This window comes from Lemur catta, chromosome 12, assembly GCF_020740605.2.
Source record: "Lemur catta isolate mLemCat1 chromosome 12, mLemCat1.pri, whole genome shotgun sequence".
Classification (NCBI taxonomy): domain Eukaryota; kingdom Metazoa; phylum Chordata; class Mammalia; order Primates; family Lemuridae; genus Lemur; species Lemur catta.
The window spans coordinates 9,713,582-9,735,880 of NC_059139.1; the positions used below are offsets into that span (position 1 = coordinate 9,713,582).

Genomic DNA, 22,299 nt, shown 5'->3' on the forward strand with positions numbered 1-22,299 from the left:
TCAATCTGGACAAAAAAAAAGGGGGTTCTGAGAGAAAGTAATTAATGCATAAAATATGTGATACTCTTTTTAAAAGTTATTTTTAAAAACATGGTATATTATACATAATATAAAATGTACCATTTTAACCATTTTTAAGTGTGAAGTTCAGTGGCACTAAGCACATTCACAGTGTTGGATAACCGTTACCACCATCCATCTCCAGAACTTTTTTCACCTTGCAAAACTGAAACTCTGCCCCTATTAAACACTAACCCCCCATTGTCCCCTCCCCTGGCAACCGTCCTTCTACTTTCTATCTCTATGAATTTGGCTACTCTAAGTCCCACATATGAATGAAATCAGACAGTATTTGTCTTTTTGTGGCTGGCTTCTTTCCATTGGCATAGTCTTCAAGGGTTACCCATGTTGTAGTCTGTGTCAATATGTGATACTTTAGTTCATCAAAATCCTAGAATTCCAGAATTAGGTGTCAATTCCAAAGCCTTAAGGAGTTAACTTTAAGAAAAATAAAAAGAATCAGTGCTTTACAAAGGGATAATAAACTTTGAGCAATCTGTACTCCTAGAAGATAATAAAAGGCCAAATAGATAAATGCTTTCACTTGAATGAGATGAATTCCTAGGAAATAGATAAATAGGAAGTTATTCAACGTAGGGAAATTTAAAGTCCCATGTCAGCCTGCTTTAAGGTAGACGTGGTAAACTGCTCATCGGTGTCTTCTCCGAAATACCGACTGGTGATGGGAGTGTGGTTTCCTCACATGGCGACTGCTTTGCCAGTCATTTGCGCACCTGCTGGGCCTGGAGATTGCTGACATGTTTCAGGCAGAAGCAAACCACATCACTGGCTCAGCTCACTGGCATATCTGAAGGCCAAGGACAGAGACCAGCTTTGACCAAGCAACACCCCAACGAGACTGGCCTGGAGAATCTAAGCTAGTTTGGCAATGTCTTACACAGTCCTAGGCTGACCCTGGCTGCTCAGTTTCAGCAAGCATGGTTTGGCCTATAGGACATAAACTCTCTTCTAGGGCCTTCCTGAGGGACCAACCATGTCTCCATTTGCATGAGACCTGGAGGAACTAAACGAATGACGGTACAGGCCTGCAGAGTGTCAAAGCCTTTAGTTTATAGCAGCCTGAGAAAACATTCTGCCAAGCTGCTTGGGCTGGACTTGGAACAGATGAAGCCGGCAGGGGCAGGGAGTGGGAGTTTTCTTCTGTCTAGCCCAGGTCTGCATGACACACACTGCAGCATCTCTTCTGTACGCTAAGTGCTCATGAGCTATGCATGAGCAACCCTGTCACCAGGGATGGCAATTTCCCCCGCTTTCTTCTCTCAGTAATAGCTCCTGGAGAGAATGTTCTGACCATTACAAGGCAGAACATATGAAGATTCCAGTAGAAAACCTGTTCTGCCCAACCATCTCCTACGTCTGGCATGTTCTGTTCCCATCGCGGTTCTGCTGTAGGACAGCCAAGTCTGTTCTGGGAGCTCCAAGGTGCTAAGGGCCTCAAGTTGTGGCCAGACGCCTGGGCGTGATGAGAACACTCACAGACACTGCTTCCTGCATATGGTAAATGCCTGCATCTCGGCAGGACAGCCCGTCTCCTGGGTCACTTAGTGTCCTGGCAAACGAGGCCTTTGCAGAGCCATCGGGCTGCTCATCTTCTATGATGCATCAGACCCCAGCGAATGAGTTCCCTTCCTAAACAACTATTATGGGGTTGGTCAAAAAGAAAAAAAAAAAGAGCCCACCTAACAGTGGCAGAAGAGATGGAAGGCAATGCTGAGGCCAGGGCAGAACAACAGACGCCGGGTGGAAGACTGAACACGAGCAAGGAGGAAGAGGAGGAAGGAAACTCAAATTTAAGGTGGGTTTTTCTCCTACTGCCTTGTCCTAAGAATCCTCCATTGACTTTCTCAATGTACCTGGGAGACAGTCTCTGGCTGAGGGAGGATATGGGCCATCATGTAGAAGGAGTATAGAAAAGCAACAGGGAAGGAAAGCTTAAGCGTCACGATAATGCACTAACAATGACTGCCAAACTGACAGCTTCTGACAGCACCAGTCACACACGGCGGTGGGCACACGTTTTGCCTATGAGGCATGTAAATAGGAGCATGAGCCCTTTCAGAAACCTGAACGTGACGTTTTTGTAATAGACATCAAGTTTTTCTCTTCCTTTTTGAAGTCCAAGAAGATGGATAAAAGAGAAAAACGGTGTTCTTGCATCATCCACAGATTTGACCTGAAGTCAAGTTCACATTCACAGCACAGCAAACGAGAAACTTGGCTGCAGAGCTGAACAGCTTTATTAGCTGGGCTGCAGTAATCTGTCTCACTCTGCCTCGTGCCTTAGTCTTCTGAAGCTGGGTGTAATATAAAGCCTTTTAAAAAAATCCCCAAGGTTGGCAGTCTTGGGACAACTCTGATATCCTACGTACCTCTCACCTCTCCTATGGTCCTTTCTTTCTCTGCACAATAAGCAAATGCGCTTGCTTATTTTCTAAAAGTACAATTAAGTTTCACTTGCCAAGTTTCTCTGATCTTACTTTTGGCCAAAGATGTTTCTAGTGACATGTAGTACTTCAGTGCTTTTGCCAAATTCCTTGGCTACCAGCTCAAAAGAAACAGTCAAACTTTCATTTAGAAGAGGTCTTTCAGCTACAAAAAGACATTAATGCTATTTCTCTCCAAGTTGCAGCCTTCTGCCTCTTCAGACTTGCTCTCACTTTGCTAAGCTTTCACTGTAACCATTCAGATTTTTATTAGGGTGTCTTAGCTGCAACTAAGGGGTGTGGAGAAACAGTAGAAGTCAAAGATAACCCTGTGTTTTCTACATTTCCAATTGCAAATGGAAGCTAGGCCATCTGGACGCCACAGGTGGCTGCTGAAAGGTGAGCCCCGTTCACTGTCTGTAACTTACTGCTTCACAGTGGCACGAGAAGAGTCGCAGATGTGGGATTTGTTTCTTGGCACACTCCTCAGACTTTAAGGATTTTTCATGCTTGTTTTGAGTTTGAGAGTTATTTCTGCCTTTTGTGTCCTCTCCCTCCCCTCTTTTCTTTGTGCATAACAAGCTCATTGTCTTGGTCTCAGAGAAGACTAGGTTTCTGGGAGTATCTTCCAGGGAGGACTGCAGCCATAGGGTTGGGATCAATTTTCTGCTTAAAAATGTTTCCCTCATTTTTAAGGGGGAGAAATTACTTACCAGCCTATCATATTATCAACTTCTTCCTGCTCTTTTATTCTTGTTTACCTGAGCATGCAAAGGGAAAAAAAAAGCAAGCCCTTTCTCTACAACTGAACTTTCCAAGAGGGCTGTTTAACATCCAGATTAATGGTGTTGACAGACACATGCTTTCCAATAACGCCTCCATTTTGTTATTTTGGCAAAGAACAAAAATGCATATAGTTTTATCTCTTTCTTTAATGAGCATATATGGTGACAGTCTAGTTTGGATGAATAAATGAGTCCAGGACTGTGTATCTTCCATCTACCCTACACCTGAAACCACCACATTGAGGTTTGAAGAAGTCACTGTTGGCAGAAGAAAATCTGGTGGTTTTTCTATGTTTGTTTTTGTTTTACCTTTCTGGTCTCATTAAAAAAGGACAACAAAAGAAGATAGTATAAAGTACATCAAACAAAATGGTGTGTGTATTTAGGAACTAAGTTCCAATAAATAGTTCCAGTAAGAACTATCTAGGGATTTTTTCATAGGATTTTTGTACTTCCTGCCCTTACCATATAGTGCTATAAACTTACAAGGGTCTTCTGAGCCCCTATACAAGCACTTGGGTTGATAGTGACTTGAGAGGAAGTTGCTGTGGGTGCAGCCCTTGCAGAAGAAATACAGGGAGTGCTGGGGTTACCCTGGGGTTCCAATCCATTGGGAGGCCAGCAGAGCCTAATGTGATTGTCCCCACACTGAACTCCAAGGGGTACCTTTAATGTCATACACACTGGCCAATGACCATAGGTACAGGGTGACCAAACAAATATCTAACCAGCTATGAGCCAAAAGCGACAGATCACTACCCTGGTATGGCACACCATGGCCACAGAAAATCCCTGTGTATAGGCTTCTCACCAACTAAGAGAGTCTAGTAAAACTCTTATTGTGATGCAGCTAAATTCTACCTTCTGAGTATCTTTCAGTAATCATGCTTAAGGCAGACTGCTACCTAAGAGTCTAAGACTACGATTTCCATGGTACAAGTGTTTAAGGTGGCATTCCCACTGCTTTCCTTTAGGTTTCCATACAACAAGCAATGCCATGACAGGCCTCACCATAGAGCAGAGGGAAGATAGCAGTATTTACAATGACATTTACATGTATACAGTTTAATAGCTAGTAGAGTTTGGATTATGACGAGAAATGGACAAGATTTATTTAATAACTAATTTTATGTGATTTTCAGTCTTTCAGCTTTTCAAAGGATTTTTAAATTGTTTCACCTATGTGCAATGGAATGAAGTTCAAGAGTAAATGACAAAGCCCTGGATAGGCAACTGATTATTGTCTCTTGGGCTGTTTCTACTAGAGACCTATTTTATGTCACCCAATACAATTCACTTAAGAAAGAGAAAGCACACACATTGGACACACAGGGAGAAGCACTGCTAAGAATGAACCTCGAGCTTCTGATTTTCAGACTATAGTCTTACAGGTCAGGCCGTCTTGTAAGATGAAGAGCACTTCAACAAAAGCAGCGCGTTGCTCTTAGGGAGAGGAAGGGAGCCAATAAATCACTAAAGACATAGTGTTGGTTCACAAGAGCAGAATCTGTAATGTATTATTTTCATTCATATTGGGGAAAATAAAAAGGAGAAAAAGTAGGCACCTCAAGATGAATGTTTATGTTGCCAGTAAAGAAACCACATAGATCACTCAAGGAAAAAAAGAGCTTTTACTGGTTTTGAAATAAAGTCATCTCTGCTGCGGAGGCTGATGACACGGTGCTGTGAATAACAGCTGTGCACCAGGCGCCCTGACTGTAGAAGAAAGGAACTGCCCTGTAATCCCTGAGGACCTGCATGCTGCAGCCACACAAGGTGCGAGTTCCCAGGGCTGCTAAGTGAACAAAAGGGTCCTAATGAAGGAGGATGGTGTATCAAGGGCTTCACCGGTATTCCTGAGAACCAGCTCCAGGCAGGACTGATCCTTTCAGCTGTCTTTTGGATCCCTAACTGCTTGGGGCCATGTCAGCTGGCTGACAGTCCACTGCTCAAGCTGCCAAAGCACATGGATTGGAAGGGTAAGAATCTATATCTTTTGTGCCTACAGATATGGACCAGTCTCTCTGACAATCTTAGGATAAAGTGATTTTCTCCTACTCAATATAGAAAGACCATATGGTTTTGAATAACCATTGCTCTTTATGAGACACTAGGAAAATGACAGAAAATTCAACAAGGACTGTCATTTTTTAAGTTTTACACTCTGTTCTACAAAGAAGAAAAATGTTAAGTGTCATATTGTACTGTTTTGGCAATAAGCAGTAATAATTATCAGGAAGAAAATATTTTATTATGGGGGGAGGTAAATTACAAATTATTTTTAGTGATTTCTTGAAAGAAAAACAGTGATTTCTCCCTCTCTACTCTCCCTCATCCCACTCCTCAAAGAAGACCCTAAAAGACACACACACACACAACCCTACAAACAAAACAAACAAAAAACAACCCTGAAAGAGGAGATAAAGCAAGAAAAATGCTCTCATGCCTAGGAGCTATCTACCCCTGGAAAAAAAAAAAAACAATAGCACATGCATATTTTGGGAAACCGAACAGCACATGCATATTTCTATATTTTGGGAAACCACAATATGTCGACTCCATGGAATCTAGGGCCACTGAAAGATTAATTGTACTGGACTCTGCTCCAGTTTGGGTTGGAAGCTTTATTTTTAGAAACCCCACTATCGTCTTTATGGCAAATTCATGCTTTGCTTTCTACGGTTTTTGTGTTGGCACTTTTTTTAATGAACTCCATCCCATTTTTAAAATAATCTGGCTTATTTCAAATAGCCTGTAAATATCTTCTATCACGCTAAGGGAAGCCTCAACAGAAAACTATCAAAACGTTGCCACGGTTATGTAATCAACGATTTAATAACCTCAAAAAGGAAACATTCAATTTTAAAGTAATCCCAAACAAGTATGCATCCCGGCTGCGGGTTAAGGGTTTTAGTTTACAAAGCAATGTTACAATGTTTAAAAACATACCATGCTTACTTCCATCCTTTTCCCCTGCCCCTCATCCTCGACGCTAAGGAACTGGTACATACTAGAGATCAGATTTCTTCTATGTCAAATTTGCATGGCAGGTAAGTCCCAAATATATTTCTTCTTCCATCTTCTCATTTGGACATGGGGGAGAGGTGTTCTACTGTTTTGACCACATTCTTCCCCTCTGTGTAATGGTGATGTAACAAAGTCAGCATCCCTAAAGCAAAGGGCTTTCCCTCTTACGACGTTAACTGTGTACAGGTGGTCCACAGACTACGGCTGTTCACGTGATTTGCAGAGAAAATTATTGTAAGCTATTAAGCTATATATTAGGTGGAGGGAGGAATCGGGGGAGGGAAGGTGAGTCAATGAGCAATACTGTTTGCTAGCTATGAGATTACTATTACTTCAGTGTTATTCACTGTCAGGTCTCATTGCTATGACATACAACACATTAAATGCTTTTTGGTTTGGCCACAGCCCACTCCGGTGATCAAAAGTGCAAGGTGCAGGACAGAATGCTTTTTACTAGGAGGTAATAGCTAATAAAATAACTCCTCTCACAAATGTTGCTCTTCACATCTAGTCTGTTCAGTCTTCTCTAATCACAGCTGTGCAGGATGATCCCTCTGCCCTCGATGAAAACACATACTTGTCAATCAAACAAGACACTTCCCATTCAGGAAGACAGTGCTTCTCATGGTCACTTGGATGTGCATCCTCCAGAAGCTGGTCTTCCCTGGGGACTTCCAGGGATGGGGCGGGCATGTTAACTAGGGTGGTGAGGGAGCCCTTTCCTACACCCTTTCCTGCGGCGAATCTCGCCTGCCCACGGTGTACTCTCCAGGGTTAAGACCTTCTCCTAAACAGGGCGCACCCCTCTAGCACTCAAATCACCCTGACTTTGTTCCTTCAGGCAAAATTGCCTCACCCAAAAGGCATGTTTTTGCATGTTTCCTCTCACCAACAAAGCATTTCTCACCAAACTCAAAAATAACTGTTTTTCAAGGTAGCTGGCCTTCCTGGCACCGACATTACGACCAGTCGATGAACCCACATGTCAAGTCCATGCATGGCTAATCCCTCCCTGCCTGGTTCCAGATTCCGCCCAAGAGGAGCTGCCTCCTGCCCTTGGCGGGGAAGGGAGCCCGGCCCGGCTGCACATGGATGCTCGGTCGGTTTCCTGCCGCTGACCTGAGCTACATGTGTGCACAAGGTATCGTGTCTAGGAAGAAATCTAATAAACTCAGTTTGGCGTCCCTCCATTCTGAAGGGAAAACGTGCTCCGGCTGATAGATGGGGACAGCCTTGAGCAAACCACACTTGGCAGCTTATAGTTTCAGGCATTCATTCACTTTGTCTGTTGATGCCACTCAAGCCACCTGAAGCCCCTACTGTGTGCTGCATACTTCAGGAGAGGCAAGTGGGGAGACAGGGACAGTGGGGGGACACACAGGCCAGCCCTGCCTCGGGGTTCCTGGTACCATGGCGACAGCACGTAGCTGCCGTGAGGAGGAAAGGAACTCATCATGCAGCAACCTGGGCACCTGAATCTGAAGCTAAGGAACGCGAGGAAGGGAAAAAAGTCTTTAGAAAGACCTGGTTTATGAAAAGGTGCTGAAAAGCAGAGAAACTGCCACGTCTGCCAGAAGACACAACCAGTCAAAGCCTCCCGGCCCTCATCGCCTGATGATTAGATGTGAAGAGAGTCATTGTCGGCAGTGGAGACAAGGAGGAAGTTCACCTTAGTTTAGGAAGGGCAGAGAGGCGGCAGGAGAGTCAGAGGGCAAGTCACAGCCATGTGTTAGAAGGTTTAAGGAGGACGAGCATGATGCATACAAGAGCAGAATTCTAGGGGGACTGGGGCAGAACCTGCAAGCGACACGGAATCCTGCTAAGGCTGTGCTGTGACCCACACTGAAAGGTGAGACTTGCCCCTTCATTAGACGGTGCACAGTCCTTCCAAGCGGGGAGGGAAGAGGCTTAGGACACCAACACCCAGAGGAAGGGAAGGCTGCCGCTGGCTGTGATCCTCCTCCTGGGCCATCGGCAGCTCTGAGTCTCGCTGCCTCCACCCTCTGTGACAGTCTTCCATGGCCCCAATACCAGACTCCACACTGCTCCAGGCTCCCGAGAGGAGCCCTGCACAGACCACCACCCAGGGCTCAGAAGGGAGATGGCTTCACCTCGGAGGATGGGAACAAGGGCAGCCACCGGCCAGTGGGCTGTCACATCCACTGGGACAGCCTCACTCGCTTCTGGGCAGGGTCATCCCAAGCACCTTCGGATGGTGGAGCAACTCTTATATTGATGGCAACATATTTCACAAACTGAGAAGCGCTCTACAAATGTGAAGGGTGCACCAGGCAAAGGAAAGGGCATTGTTCGTTTTGTGGCATCCGAAATAAGACTGTCCACTTCTGCTGAACTAAAAAAAAAAAAGATTAAGCACTTGTCTACCACGTCTTCAATCTAAAGCATTTGTCTTACATTGGAGATGACATGATTGATTCTCAAAAACAAGGAACAAAAAAAAAAGGGAACATGTTTGGATGGAATATATACAATTAGAGATATTCCTTTTACAAAATGGAAATGGTCCAATTATAGAAATTATTTTCACTTCCCCAAATTCTCATTTAAATGCTGAGCTTCCTAGCAGCCTATGAGTCTCTTACTGTTAAATATTGCTCTTTAAGTTATTTTGCAACGAGAAACCAATTGAATGGAGGTACAGGGAAGCCTAAATTGATGGATACAGTTAGGTGTTTTTAAATTTCACCCTCACTAAAAAACATAGCAATAACACACTTAAAAATAGAATGTGAATGCCACTTAAGGACTAATTAAGGAAAAGGAAACATGATATGCAAGTGGCAGAGTCCCTGGATATTAGCTGGGCACACAGGACATGTTTAGGTCACAATAAATTGCAGAACAGGGAACATGAATTTTAAAGTCCAGGTAGCTACTGACAGCGACAATCAGAACAAGCATGTCTCTAACTATAAAGAAATGAGAGTTATTTTCAATTCAAAAACACTTAAAACTGCCTTACATATGTCCCTAGTAGCAGATGAGTTGCCACTACCGTACTTAAGATTACATCAAGTTACAGGCAATGACTTTCAATCCCTGCCCCTCCCATACACACAAAAAGTCTTTCACACGCAAATGGAGAATGTGCATTATCTTCCTCTCATCCTACTCCCCAGGCAACCCACTCCAGCTGCCCTGGGTCAAGAGCCAGCAGGGAACCCAGCAGGGAGCAGGAGCCTGCAGTATCCTCTGGTAGGGACGGTCAGCCCCACCCAGGAGAATTCATCCCTGACCCCACCCATGAATTCCGCCCCAGATCTGTTTCACACCTACCTCCTTTCTTCCAAATCTTGTCACAGTATCCCCCTGGGAGTCGATGTCACTCATCTCTCATTAATGAGTTTTCAAATGATCATAATCACAGCTGATGAGTCATGCGCATCCAGAAGATGTTTTATTTTTAAACTAAACCAATCCTAAGAGCCCTGGCACCAACTTTCCCCCAAACTCCCATCCCCTGCCTTACAAGGTAGTTAAACCAAGTGTTCTTAAGGTGCCTTTAATCAATGTTTTTCCATAATCTTGCTTTCCCCAATTCCTACTATTCTAACAGTGTGGGTTTCTGCTCCTCATTGCAAATATATAATATTTTAATAACATCAGAGGTTATATAACTTAGGTGGAATGGCCTAGAAACCTAATTTATAATATTATTTCTATAGAAAGACATATTCTAAATAAATTTTATGAATTACAACCACACTGTAAGCTATAGACAATACTGAAAGCAAACAAACACACAAGCAAACATATAGCCATAAAAGGAAACCCTCTAAGGTTAGTCTACTCCCTACTGTTTACACAGTAAACATTTACTGTACAGAAAGATAGAGCAAACCAAGGACCTCATCAAATTCAATTCCAGATGGTGTCTCTCTGCTGTCACCAGGCACCTGGTCCAACTGTAATGTTATCCTCAGCAGAGCATGATGATGATGCAGATAAATTTGCTTCCCTCTGAGGCTTAATGTATTCCAATGCCAAATATTAACAAATATTTTTTCAATTTTCTATATCACTATTTCATGAAGGTAAATGGCTGAGAACTGACTGTATTACAATAAAGCATTTTTATATTTTAAAGGAATAAATGAATGTTCATAGCATTGACGTTTAGTAAAAACGAACTCAAGAAAAGATGCCATTTACAGAGAACGTCTTGAAGTTGCTTCAGGGAGAGGGAAAAAGGGAGAAAAGAGAGAAAGAGAGGGAGATCCAAGAGCATTTAATGCAGCTCCTACTGTTTATTCATAATTTGTATTCTTTCAGGCAAGCAATTTAAAATATTTCACTAAATCTACTAATAAATTAACGCTACTGAAACAGAATTCATTCTCTTCACTTCAACCCAGCCTTCCACCCTAGCCTCTCCCACCCCATCCAGTTGATTCTAGGTTGCTGACTCCTCACCCTTCCCTTCCTGCTGGACCTTGCCCCAGGCCACCACCTTCTCCTTTCTCTTTCTCTTTGATGGTTATCACAATAGGCTCTTTTCTTTTCTTTTTCTTTTTTAGAGACAGGGTCTCTGTCCCCCAGGCTCGGGATCACAGCTCACTGTAGCCTCCACCTCCTGCCTCAAGCTGTCCTCCCACCTTGGCCTCTCAGAGTGCTAGGATCACAGGCATGAGCCCCGCCCACTGTAGGCTCTTAATTGGTCTCCTAGCCTCTAGCCTCAAATCCCTCTAATTCATTAGCCACACTGAAACCAAAATTATCTTTCAAATATGCAAACCTGAGCACACCACATCCTACTGGGAACCCCTGAAAGCTCTGCACTGCCAGCAGGGCCAACCCCACGCTCCTCCCCCTGACTGGGCTCACTTGCCCGACCATCCTCACCTCCTGCCACTCTCTAAGGTCTTATTTCCTGCTCCAAACACACTAAGTATCTTTCTTCTTTTCCAGAAGGGGGACACACTATTCTCTTTAGGACTCAGCTTGAACAGAAAGCTCCCCTGCCGGTTAGGATGGGTTAAGGGTTCCTCCTACAAGATCCCAAAGCGAAGTCCCTGGTCTCCTCCTTCCAGCCCTGACCCCCTTGTTTGATAAGTGCCTGCTTGTCTATTTGCCCTACTAGAGAGACTCGCTTGAAGGCAAGGACTGCATCAGTCCCTTTACCAGCTCCGTTTTCAGTGACTAGCATTGTGCCTGAGACATAGCAGGTGTCCAAGAAGCATGTGTTGAATGAACAAATTCATAAATACACTCTTGCCCTCTGTTCCATACTGCCCATTATTTAGTAGTGAAAACACTCCACAGCAGCATAGTAAGCACGTGGGGAAGTGAGTTACAACTTTTAGCTCATTAAGCAACCACCACACGCTGTTTCAGAACACCTTGGTGTGTTACTGTCAAAATTGTCAACAAAACTGAGAACGGGTTGGTCCCATTTGTATGACTAGACAAGGTGCCAATGGTATATGGTAGCCACTCTCCCCCCAAGCCCACGTCAAACAGCAGCCTGTAATTAAAAGAAAATTAAATTTAACCTATCATTTCAAAAAGCACATGTTGCTTAAATCCTAGTAACTCAACTTAAAAAAAAAAAAAAAAAAAAACTACTGAGAAAATCCAGCCTTAAAGGCCTTTCCCCAAATTGAAAAGTAAAAAAAAAGCAGCATGCTGACACACATGCTGCAAAATCGGAGTGTCCCAAGCATCTGTCACCCACTTGCTGCTGCTTGCCCCTAATCTAGCTGGCTACAGTATAAGAAATCCCCTTAAAGCAAGTCACTGAATGAATACAAAGCAAGGAAAGTCAGTCGAGAATAAATAAAAATACACAGGCATAGCAGCAGCAGCACACCAAGCTCAAAGTCTCTGCAATACTATTTTACATACGTGTGGTGCTTCATACTTACCAAAGCACTTTTGCACCCAGTCCGCTTGGTCTTTACTGCCCAAAAAAGGTACATCAACCCTTTATCCCCATTTGACAGCTGGGAAAGCTGAAGCCCAGAGAGGTCAAGTTCATTGCCCAAGGTCATAAAGCCTGTGGGTGCAGGGACGGAGGTCCAATCCACGGTCCCGACCACCAGGAGTGGGTGTTCCTTCTATCCACCGTGCTGGGCTCAGCTTGCTCCACTGCCACTGGGAGCAGAGGACACACCCCAGGAACTCGGTGCACTCCTGAATGAGCACAGACCATGTCCCCTCTCCTTCCTCTTTGTCCCTTTTCTCCAACATGGACTCTGAAGAGCAAGACCAGGTGAGATGGAAGAAACGACGGTCAGAGAAGAACGTCTCCTCTTCCATTTCCCCTAAATATCAGCAGGTCCGCGTTTCTCTGGCACACTGTCGACACCAAACATTCTCCTAGGAGACTTTAGGCATGAGCCATCGGTCAGACAAGCCTGGCTCCAGGAGCCAGCAGCTATTCATCTATTCATCTTCACAGCAGGGAAGGTCACTCCCAAGGTGCTGGCCCCACACCCAGGCCCTGCCACAGAGGAAGGTCTGCAGCAAACCTTCTTGAGCACAGAGAACTCACTCAAAGAAAGTGCTTTTCTCTGCCTTGAACCCTGCAGGAACGGGGATCTTCCCAGATATACAGGCATATAAAACCGGTAAAACCCCTGCCCTCCCCACGCTTCTGCCTGACCATATGTGCAGTACATATCTGGTCCCAAACGTGCTTATGGAAAAGAATGAAAGCCCAGAGACAGTTCAAAAGTATTATAATATGAAAAACTCAACTGATCTCTCAGCATTTAAAAAAATGCTTTTAATTAAAAAAATTATGTAAAGGAGTTCAACAGTGTGGCTTAAGAGACTAAAAGGCAGATTCTCAATATAAAATCACAGGGCAATAAAATACCTACGAGGGCAGGAGTGCCCACTGTGTGTCAGGGACGGGGACATGGGATCACCCAAACTCAGCATCTCTGAGTGAACTAGAGCAGCTCGCTACAGAAGAGTATGGGGCCACTCAGCAAGAGCCTGGGAAAGGTGCACACATGTGACAAGTGTTTCTAAGTAGTAATCATTAGTCCAAAGAAATAATCAGATGCATACAAAGATTTCTGTATAAAAAATGTTTCTTGGCATTATTTATCATAGGAATTAAAACAGAAACAACCTGAACATCTAATCACAAATGATTGGTGAAATAAATTATGGAATATCCATGTGACAGAATGCCAGGAGCATTAATCATCACATTTTAGATGAATATTTAAAATGAAGAAAAATTGCCTATGATGGAAAGTAGGAAAGGGTTATAATTCTGTTCTAAAATATATGCATCGAAAAGAGATGAGAAGAATATATACTCAAATAAGATACAGATCTCTGGCAGGTGGACTTGCATAAGATTCTCATTCTTAATACTTTTCCTTCTTTTTACAATGAAAATGAATTACATCTATAACTAGAATAAAATTAATAAATGTAGTTTTTTTTTTTTATAAAAGGGAGATCATCGTCAAAAACCACAGGCTTTCCCAGTAGCTTATAATGTTAATTTAAAATTTTTAAATTCTGATAAATTACACATAACATTAAAATTTGTTTTACTAATTTTTAAGTATACAGTTCAATGGCATTAAGTACATGCATAGTATTGTACGACCATTACCACCATCCATCTCCAGAACTTTTTCATCAACCCAAATTAGAACTCTATAACCATTAAACCACAACTCCAGTTCCCCTCTCCCCCTGGCCCCTGGTAACCACTATTCTACATTTTATCTCTCTGAATTAAGACCACTCTAGGTACCTCATATAAGTACAATCATACAACAGTTGTCTTTTTGTGTCTGGCTTATTTCACTTAGCATAATGCCTTCAAGATTCCCCCGTGTTGTAGCATACATCATAATTTCATTCCTTTTTAAGGCTGTATAATAGTCCATTGTGTATATATGCTACATTTTGTTTTATGATGTTAGTTTTAAGCAGACTTCAATTTTTAACCACGTCTGAACATCAAAATGATGAGCAGTTCATGTAATTTAAGATGAATGTCCTTGGGGAAATTAAAAACACCAGATTAGGGGAAAAAGTTATTTGACACAGAAGCTCCAACTCTCCACCTGCCTAAAAACCACTAAAATACCCAAAATTAAGCTGTATTTTGCAACAGGAAAGAATAATGGTGCTACACACTGTAATGACAGTGTATATGTGTCATCTGTGTGAGCAACTGCAATGGCTGACACAGGAATCGGCACGGGGGTTGCCTCTGGGAAGGGGGCCAGGAAGACTGCAAAGGGGCACCACAGAACTCCCTGGGCTGTTAGGAATGTCCCACCCATATCCTGATGGGTGTGGATTACACAAAGGTAGGCATTTGCCATTTGTCAAAACCCAGGGACCTGCACGCTTAAGGTCTGTACATTTCACTGCATGTTTCCTTTAAGCCTAAAGGAAATTAGAACAAGTAAGAATTTTAGGGAAACAAAGGAGATTCTGCAGGTCAGCTACTGAGGCTCACTGCCACCAAACTGCTTCAGGGTCTCCACTGCCCCTGGAATAAGCCCGGGCTCCTTTCTACGCAGTGCTGCAACACTGGTTTAGCTGGCAAAGGCTGGTAAACACGCGGGTGGACTAACTGCCTTCCATGCCAGGAAACCTGCCCACGTTTAGGGACCTGCCCAATAGGTGTGAGCCCCAGGTGGTGTCAACACTTCTGTGTGGGAGCCGAAATGAAGTACACCCTGCTGCACCCTAAGCTCCAGGACAGGTATCTTCCCAGGTGATGCAAGGCTTCATCTGACACCACACCAAAGCCACAAGGTCTCTCTCTGGAAGGCCGCGTGAGAACAACATCCGAACGTGAAGTGTGAAGTTGACTTAGTTATCACGCGGGCTGCAAGCTGTCTTGACGGTTACTGTGGTGTGGGACTTGGCTAGAATCACGAGAAGGTGAAAGTTACCTCTTTCTTACTAAGTGTGGTTATTTGCTCCTCTCCTCTGTGCAGTTTGTCTTTATAAAATGTCAAGTTTAGGCCACACGTTGTGGGAGGCTTCAGTGTCCTAGCCACTGTGAATTTCCTGCCAAACCATTTAAAGCACTCAGAAGTCAGAGATTTTTTTTTTTTTTTTGTAGGCTGCTATTTTAGATTCTCCACACTACTACTCCCCTCTATTAAAATGCATGAGGGGAGATCTGGCCAACAGATCTCCAAGTTGTTTATGGCGCAGCACTAAAAAGCATGCAAACTTCTTATCTTAAAAACTGCTTTGGAAACAAAATATCCACACCTAAGCCAAATGGCAAATTAGATAATGACAGGGACTCAAAATACTTTCCTTGACTTAATGTTATTTAAATAATATATATATATATTTTACATTTTTTACAGGTATGGAGATTTGTCGGGTTTTTTCCTTTTTTTTTTTTTTTGAGACAGAGTCTCACTCTGTCACCCCAGGTAAAGTGCAGTGGCATCATTGTAGCTCACTGCAACCTCGAACTTCTGGGCTTAAGTGATCCTCCTGGATCAGCTTCCGAGTAGCTAGAACTACAGGTGCACACCACAACACTTGGCTAATTTTTCTATTTTTAGTAGAGATGGGGGCTCACTCTTGCTCAGGCTGGTCTCAAACTCCTGAGCTCAAGCAATCCTCCTGCCTTGGTCTTCCCAGAGTGCTAGGATTACAGGCATGAACCATTGTGCCTGGCCTTAATATACGTTTTTTAAATGGAGCAGAAATTCTGAAAAGCTTACTGGTATGGAGTCACTGTAATTGTAGTTAAAGACGATAACTTAAAGCAACTAGTTCCCACAGCATAAATGCTCCCACAGGACTACTGACCCTGAAACATTCCAGACCCAAAATATTCCTCTGGGTCACTCACAAAATTAGCTACCTTTACTTCTCAACTCCTTGAAAGATTACAGCATCAAAGCCCACTTCTGCCCCTCCTGGTTCTGGGCTCATCTTGCTCCCTAGGAAAAGCAGACATTCTGTTTTCCAGCCATTTCATTTCAACTGAAAGTCCAGTGAAGCCTTGGCCTCACTTTTGACGTCACCTTTGAAACTTCCTATTCACGGCTTCTGCTTTCTGTGCATTTCCTCCCAGGCTGAAGCCAGAGGTCCCCACGGCCGGCTGTATCTCTGTCCTTGGTGTGACAGACCAGCGACACACGGGAGGTGTGCGGCGAGGGTGGGCGTGGGGGCGTCTGGGCAGAGTCTCTCCCCTCCTCATGCTGCAGGATGAGGAGCCCCTGCCGCACCCCAAGGCTGGGACAGTGAAGTCAGCCCATCTTGGGAGGGAGGCTACAGATTCTTACCGACAAACCCATCTTTCAGCGGGACTTCTGGAAAATACTGTGACAAATCTAAACACCAGCCAGACCCGTGAGCTAACTTAAACCAAAATATACTTCTCCAACTAGAAACTAGAAGCTGGTCAATCTGTCCCTAGAGGATGCCTAAATTTCCACTGATATGGAAATGCTCATATAAGTTACAATACTCCTAAAAAAATGAACCAGGAAGCTCTTTACGTACGGGTAGGGAAAGATGGCCAAGTTATATTATTAGGTGGAAAATGCAAAAATGCCCAGAGGATGCAATTTCATGAACCAGATGTACAGGCTGTCTTTCAATAACTTTATATTACAGGGGAATAAATACCCCTTTTGTCCTGACAAATAACCAAGTTACTTTCCTTGCCATGATGGACGTTAAAAACATTTCTGGTATGAAGAAGCAACCATACAGGAGAAGCAGTAAGTTCTGACGTATAAACCTTCTAGTTGACCGAGGTACCTCCTAAATGCTGTCTTTGTGATTTTAAGTTCATCTGTTCTCACAGGATCATGGGCAGTATCTGGTTGTTGGAATAGAAACGGAATGATCCCAAAGCCATGGAAATAGCAAAAAATAAGCAAACAAAAATACCACCTAGGATCCTATGGCTTGATAATCGGCTGACCTATCTTGTGACTGGATCTTCAGCTTTGGAGACTGGTGCTACCCACCTTCCTGACGAAAGCACAGGGAGAAGAGGCAGGGCCCACAACACCCAGATGACAAGACCCACGTCCAAACATCTCACTGCTTCACTGCCACGACCACAGAATCACTTCCCTACTGCAGTCACTGAGCACCTCAGCACACGTTACAATAAACTGTGCTACACAGTTAGACACTTTGCTCAGTGCTGCTCTGACTGCAAAGGTGTTTCATGCGTGTTTTCTGAACCAGAATCTAAGCAATTTGAGGCCAGGGCCTGGGGTCCAAGACAGCAACACTTCCTTTCCTTGTTCAAAGGTCACTCCACTGACATTGGATCTAGAATCTCTCTAGAATAGAAAAAAGATTAGGGTAGGAAAGTTAAGTGTTACAAAGTATAAATGCTTTTCCCAAAGGAGGATCCTGAAGTTCTTTATTCTTCATTTTTCCTGAAATTCTAATGAATTTTAGTTTCCCCGGCCCAGAGCAGATCAAAAGCAGAACACTAAAAAGCAGGAACTCAACACGTATTACCTATTCTTATTGCCCTGTCATCATTATTATTGAAGCAGACAAGAAGAGGAAACTTAGTTGGGAAGTGGTTAGTAGTGAAATGATGAAAGCAGATATGTGACCTTAAAAATAAAATTTAAACTCCACCACACATCGGAGGGGCTTGAGAAACTCACGAGACTGATGGACACAGAGGGCTCAGGACTGGCCAAAGTCAGCCCCTGTAGGTCGGTGCCAAACTCTTTGTTTAAGTATTTCGAATATCTCACTTCGGGGGATATACCTGATTGCCCATCTCAACAATGGACACTGAAAAGCCTCCAATGACGTTACATTATGTTTTGCATATGATAGTCACTCAGTAAGGTAGAGAAATGTGCTACCTAGGTTAGACTGGTGAAAACCCAGTGATTGCCACTAAGAAGGATAAGCTTCAGTGATCAAGAAGATTCACTCACGTGGGCAGCTCATACCCAGATATGGCTGCAGAAAATAGGGTTTTCTCTATTGCATCTCCACAGCAACTAACAGAATCACAGGTGTTCAGAAAGTACCTGATGTATTATTTTTTAAAATGTAAACATTCCCCAAATCACTGTGGTATGCTATACCAGAGGTTCAATGAGGTTTATTTTACTCCAACTCATATAAGACATTAAAGGAATGATTCTCCATTCATGGTCTCTCCTTGTCCCACCCAATAAAACCTGCCCCACAGTCCCAAATTAAACATGATTATTTACCACTAATATAAAACTGAGCTTGTCACATCTAAAAAGTGCTACAGTACCATAAACAATATTATACTGTATACTTTACAAACTGCTTTAAAAGAATTTAATCTATTACTAGAAAGGGCATTGTCTCTATGTATAAAGGATATGCTTGTAAGTATTCGGACAAAGTAGTATTTAGGCTGGCCATCAAACCACCTCAATAAATAAACAAATGAGTAAACCAACCAACCAACCTCAGGATTATACCTTTGTGGCTTTAGAAACAACCTGCTTACCTAAGTCATCCAGAGATGTATTTTAAATGTAGAGGGACATCTAAAGAGAATCAGGAAACAGCAGAAGTGTCTCAATTGGACTAAGGAGGTCACAGTGTCCTTGACTAAATATGGACTGCAAGAAAGGCATGACCTCATTTTCTATGTATGAATGAGAAAATGAAATAGGCACCAAATTATGCCAGGCATAAAGCACAAGGCCGTCAGAGAAAACACATTATCTATTTATTACACAAAGATGTTCACTGAAACTTTATATTGCGACAGATAAACAAAAAACCTCAGTGTTTAAACAATAGGGTAATATACAGCAAAAGGAATTACAGCATGCTCGTATAATCAAATATTATGCTGCCATTTAAAATCATACTTAAGTACTTTTAAATGATTTGGGAAAAATGCCTCTGTATCTTGTAAAGCATCATATACACACACATGTGTTTCCTCAATTAAGTTAAAAAAAATAGAGTGGACAAATACCACCACATGTTCTCACATATAAGCGGGAGCTAAATGATGGGTATATCTGGTCGTAAAGTGGTGTCATGGGCACTGGAAACTAACAAGTGGGAAGGGAGGGAGGGGGTGAGGGATAGAAAATTACCTATTGGGGACAGTGGACACTATTCTGGTGATGGGTACACTAAAAGCCCTAACTTCAACATTATACAATTCATCTATGTAATAAAATACACTTGTACCCCTTAAATCCATTGAAATAAAAAATTTTAAAAAAGGATTGGCAGGAGATACCCAAATTTAGTTAAAGTTTTCTCTTCACATGGGAATTAGAGGGTGTTTTCTTTTACTGCTTTTTTTTTTTTTTTTTGAGACAGAGTCTCGCTTTGTTGCCCAGGCTACAGTGAGTGCCGTGGCGTCAGCCTAGCTCACAGCAACCTCAAACTTCTGGGCTTAAGCGATCCTCCTGCCTCAGCCTCCCGGGTAGCTGGGACTACAGGCATTCGCCACCATGCCCGGCTAATTTTTTCTACATATTTTTAGTTGGCCAGATAATTTGTTTCTATTTTTAGTAGAGACAGGGTCTTGCTCTTGCTCAGGCTGGTCTCGAACTCCTGACCTCAAGCGATCCACCAGTCTCAGCCTCCCAGAGTGCTAAGATTACAGGCATGAGCCACCGCACCGGCTGGTAGATATTTTTAAAATCAAACAACAAAAGATACCCTCTAGGGCGCAGTGGCTCACGCCTGTAATCCTAACACTCTGGGAGGCCGAGGTGGGTAGATCGCTTGAGGTCAGGAGTTCGAGACCAGCCTGAGCAAGAGCAAGACCCCGTCTCTACTAAAAATAGAAAGAAATTATGTGGACATCTAAAAATATATATATAGAAAAATTAGCCAGCCATGGTGGCACATGCCTGTAGTCCCAGCTACTCGAGAGGCTGAGGCAGTAGGATTGCTTGAGCCCAGGAGTTTGAGGTTGCTGTGAGCTAAGCTGACGCCAGGGCACTCTAGCCCGGGCAACAGAGAGAGACTCTGTTTCAAAAAAAAAAAAAAAAATCTACCAAACCTTAAACAATTAGCATCTATTACTTCTATAATTAGAAAAAAATGATTATTTTGAAATTTACTCTGTTAATATACAATAAATTGGAACAGGGAAAGTCTCCCTTATAGTTACTTAGAAACTTAGCTTGGGATTTACATTTCTGTCTTTAAGCACTTTGGGAAGTGGACTAAATAACAGACACTCATTATTATTTAAGGCAAGCTCTGCCTGGGGAGGCTCAGTGACCTTGGATGAAGAGTCCCTTCCCAGTAGGGGCCAGTGCCATACACCACATGTACCATTTTTATTCCTGTACCTCCTGGTCTAATCGAAGACTTTTGTTTGTTTGTTTGGGGCTGAGGGGGATGCATTTCTGTACTCAGTAGGTCAGAAGAACATTTATTAGGCTATTTTTCCTGGGCTTATCTTGTTTTTCCATTTTTTGATATTAATAATTTAAGATCTCTTTTTTTTTCTTTTGATACCGAGTCTTTTTCTGTTGCCCAGGCTAGAGTGCAGTGGTGTCATCGGAGCTCACTGCAACCTCAAACTCCTGGTCTCAAGCAATCCTTCTGTCTCAGCTAGAACTACAGGCATGTACCACCATGTGGCATGCTCAGCTAATTTTTCTGTTTTTTTGTAGAGATGGGGTCTCTTGCTCAGGCTGGTCTCAAACTCCTGGCCTTAAACAATCCTCCTGCTCAGCTTCCCAAAGTGCTAGCATTATAGGCATGAACCACCAGGCTGGCCAGAGACTCTCTTATATAGTGGAAGCCTGTATGAGAGAGCTTTCCTATTAGACCCAACCAAATTTAGTGAATCATTCAGGGCAATTTGAAATATCTAAAGTATTTGAAAGGTATTGAGGTATTTGAAACACTTCTTTCACATTTGAATGTGAAAGAGTAAATTACCTGGCCCTAGACAGAACACATTTCTTCTGACTCGAAAAACAATTTCAACTTTCTTTTTTTCTCTTTCAAAGTCTTCACAGAAAAGTTGTCCTTAACATTTTAAGTGTCATTAGTGCCTTAAAAAAAAAAAGCTAACTCATTTATTCTACATAATTTGGTGAACTTGGCTTTTAAGGAAATCAGGAACTTGATACCAAGTTTAGTTTTAAACAGAAATAAGTCCTTTGAATATGCTGAGATCAAATGGACATTTGCAAGTACTTTAAAAGAAATACATTGTTTAAAAAATATCTCAACGTCCTCCTTCTTTCCTTAGCAATCTGTATTGTTCTAATGATAAAGACTAAGTGACTTCTAAATAACTTTATTGTGAAGTATCAGTTGTTTCTTATTTTCTCCCCTTGACCTTTAAAAGCTATGCCAACTTTGTTAAAACAAGATACAGTGTTGACTTGATTATCTGGGTAATTTAACTTTCCTTAAAATGAACTTATTTGTCACAGTATTCCTTTCCTGAGAGCCCTCCTTTTGATTGTCCTACATCTGTTGAGATTTTAAAATTTGAAATATGACAGCTAAGCTAAGATTAACTTTAGAGGTAGGCTGGGAGCCAGCAAAGCTAGAACTTATTCCTAAATTTGTAAGAACCAGGTAGTTGTGGGCTTGAACCTTAGCTCTGCCATTTACTACCTATGTGATCTTTTTTTTTTTTTTGAGACAGAGTCTAGAGTCACAGCAACCTCAAACTCCTGGGCTCAAGCAATCCTTCTGCCTCAGCCTCCTGAGTAGCCGGGACTACAGGCATGCGCCACCATGCCCGGCTAATTTTTTCTATATATATTTTTAGTTGTCCAGATAATTTCTTTCTATTTTTAATAGAGACGGGGGTCTTGCTCTTGCTCAGGCTGGTCTCAAAATCCTGACCTCAAGCAATCCTCCCGCCTCGGCCTCCCAGAGTGCTAGGATTACAGGCGTGAGTCACCACGCCCAGCCTACCTATGTGATCTTGACCAAGTGTCTTAACATGCCTAGGCCTCTCATTCTTTCCTCATATATCACATGTGCTGAGATATTATAAATATATACTAGGTGCTTAATGAATGGAA

The 22,299-nt window shown here is 42.8% G+C and overlaps 1 protein-coding gene and 1 long non-coding RNA gene across 3 annotated transcripts in view; one reads left to right on the forward strand and one right to left on the reverse strand.

The window, feature by feature from the left end:
• Positions 1-22,299, reverse strand: part of ANKH (ANKH inorganic pyrophosphate transport regulator) — a 133,202-nt gene that overhangs the window by 106,997 nt on the left and 3,906 nt on the right. The gene's annotated exons all lie outside the window — the stretch shown is intronic.
• Positions 1,408-10,663, forward strand: LOC123648534. Its single transcript, XR_006738650.1, has 2 exons — positions 1,408-1,876; positions 4,432-10,663. It is a non-coding gene; the product is annotated as an uncharacterized LOC123648534 (long non-coding RNA).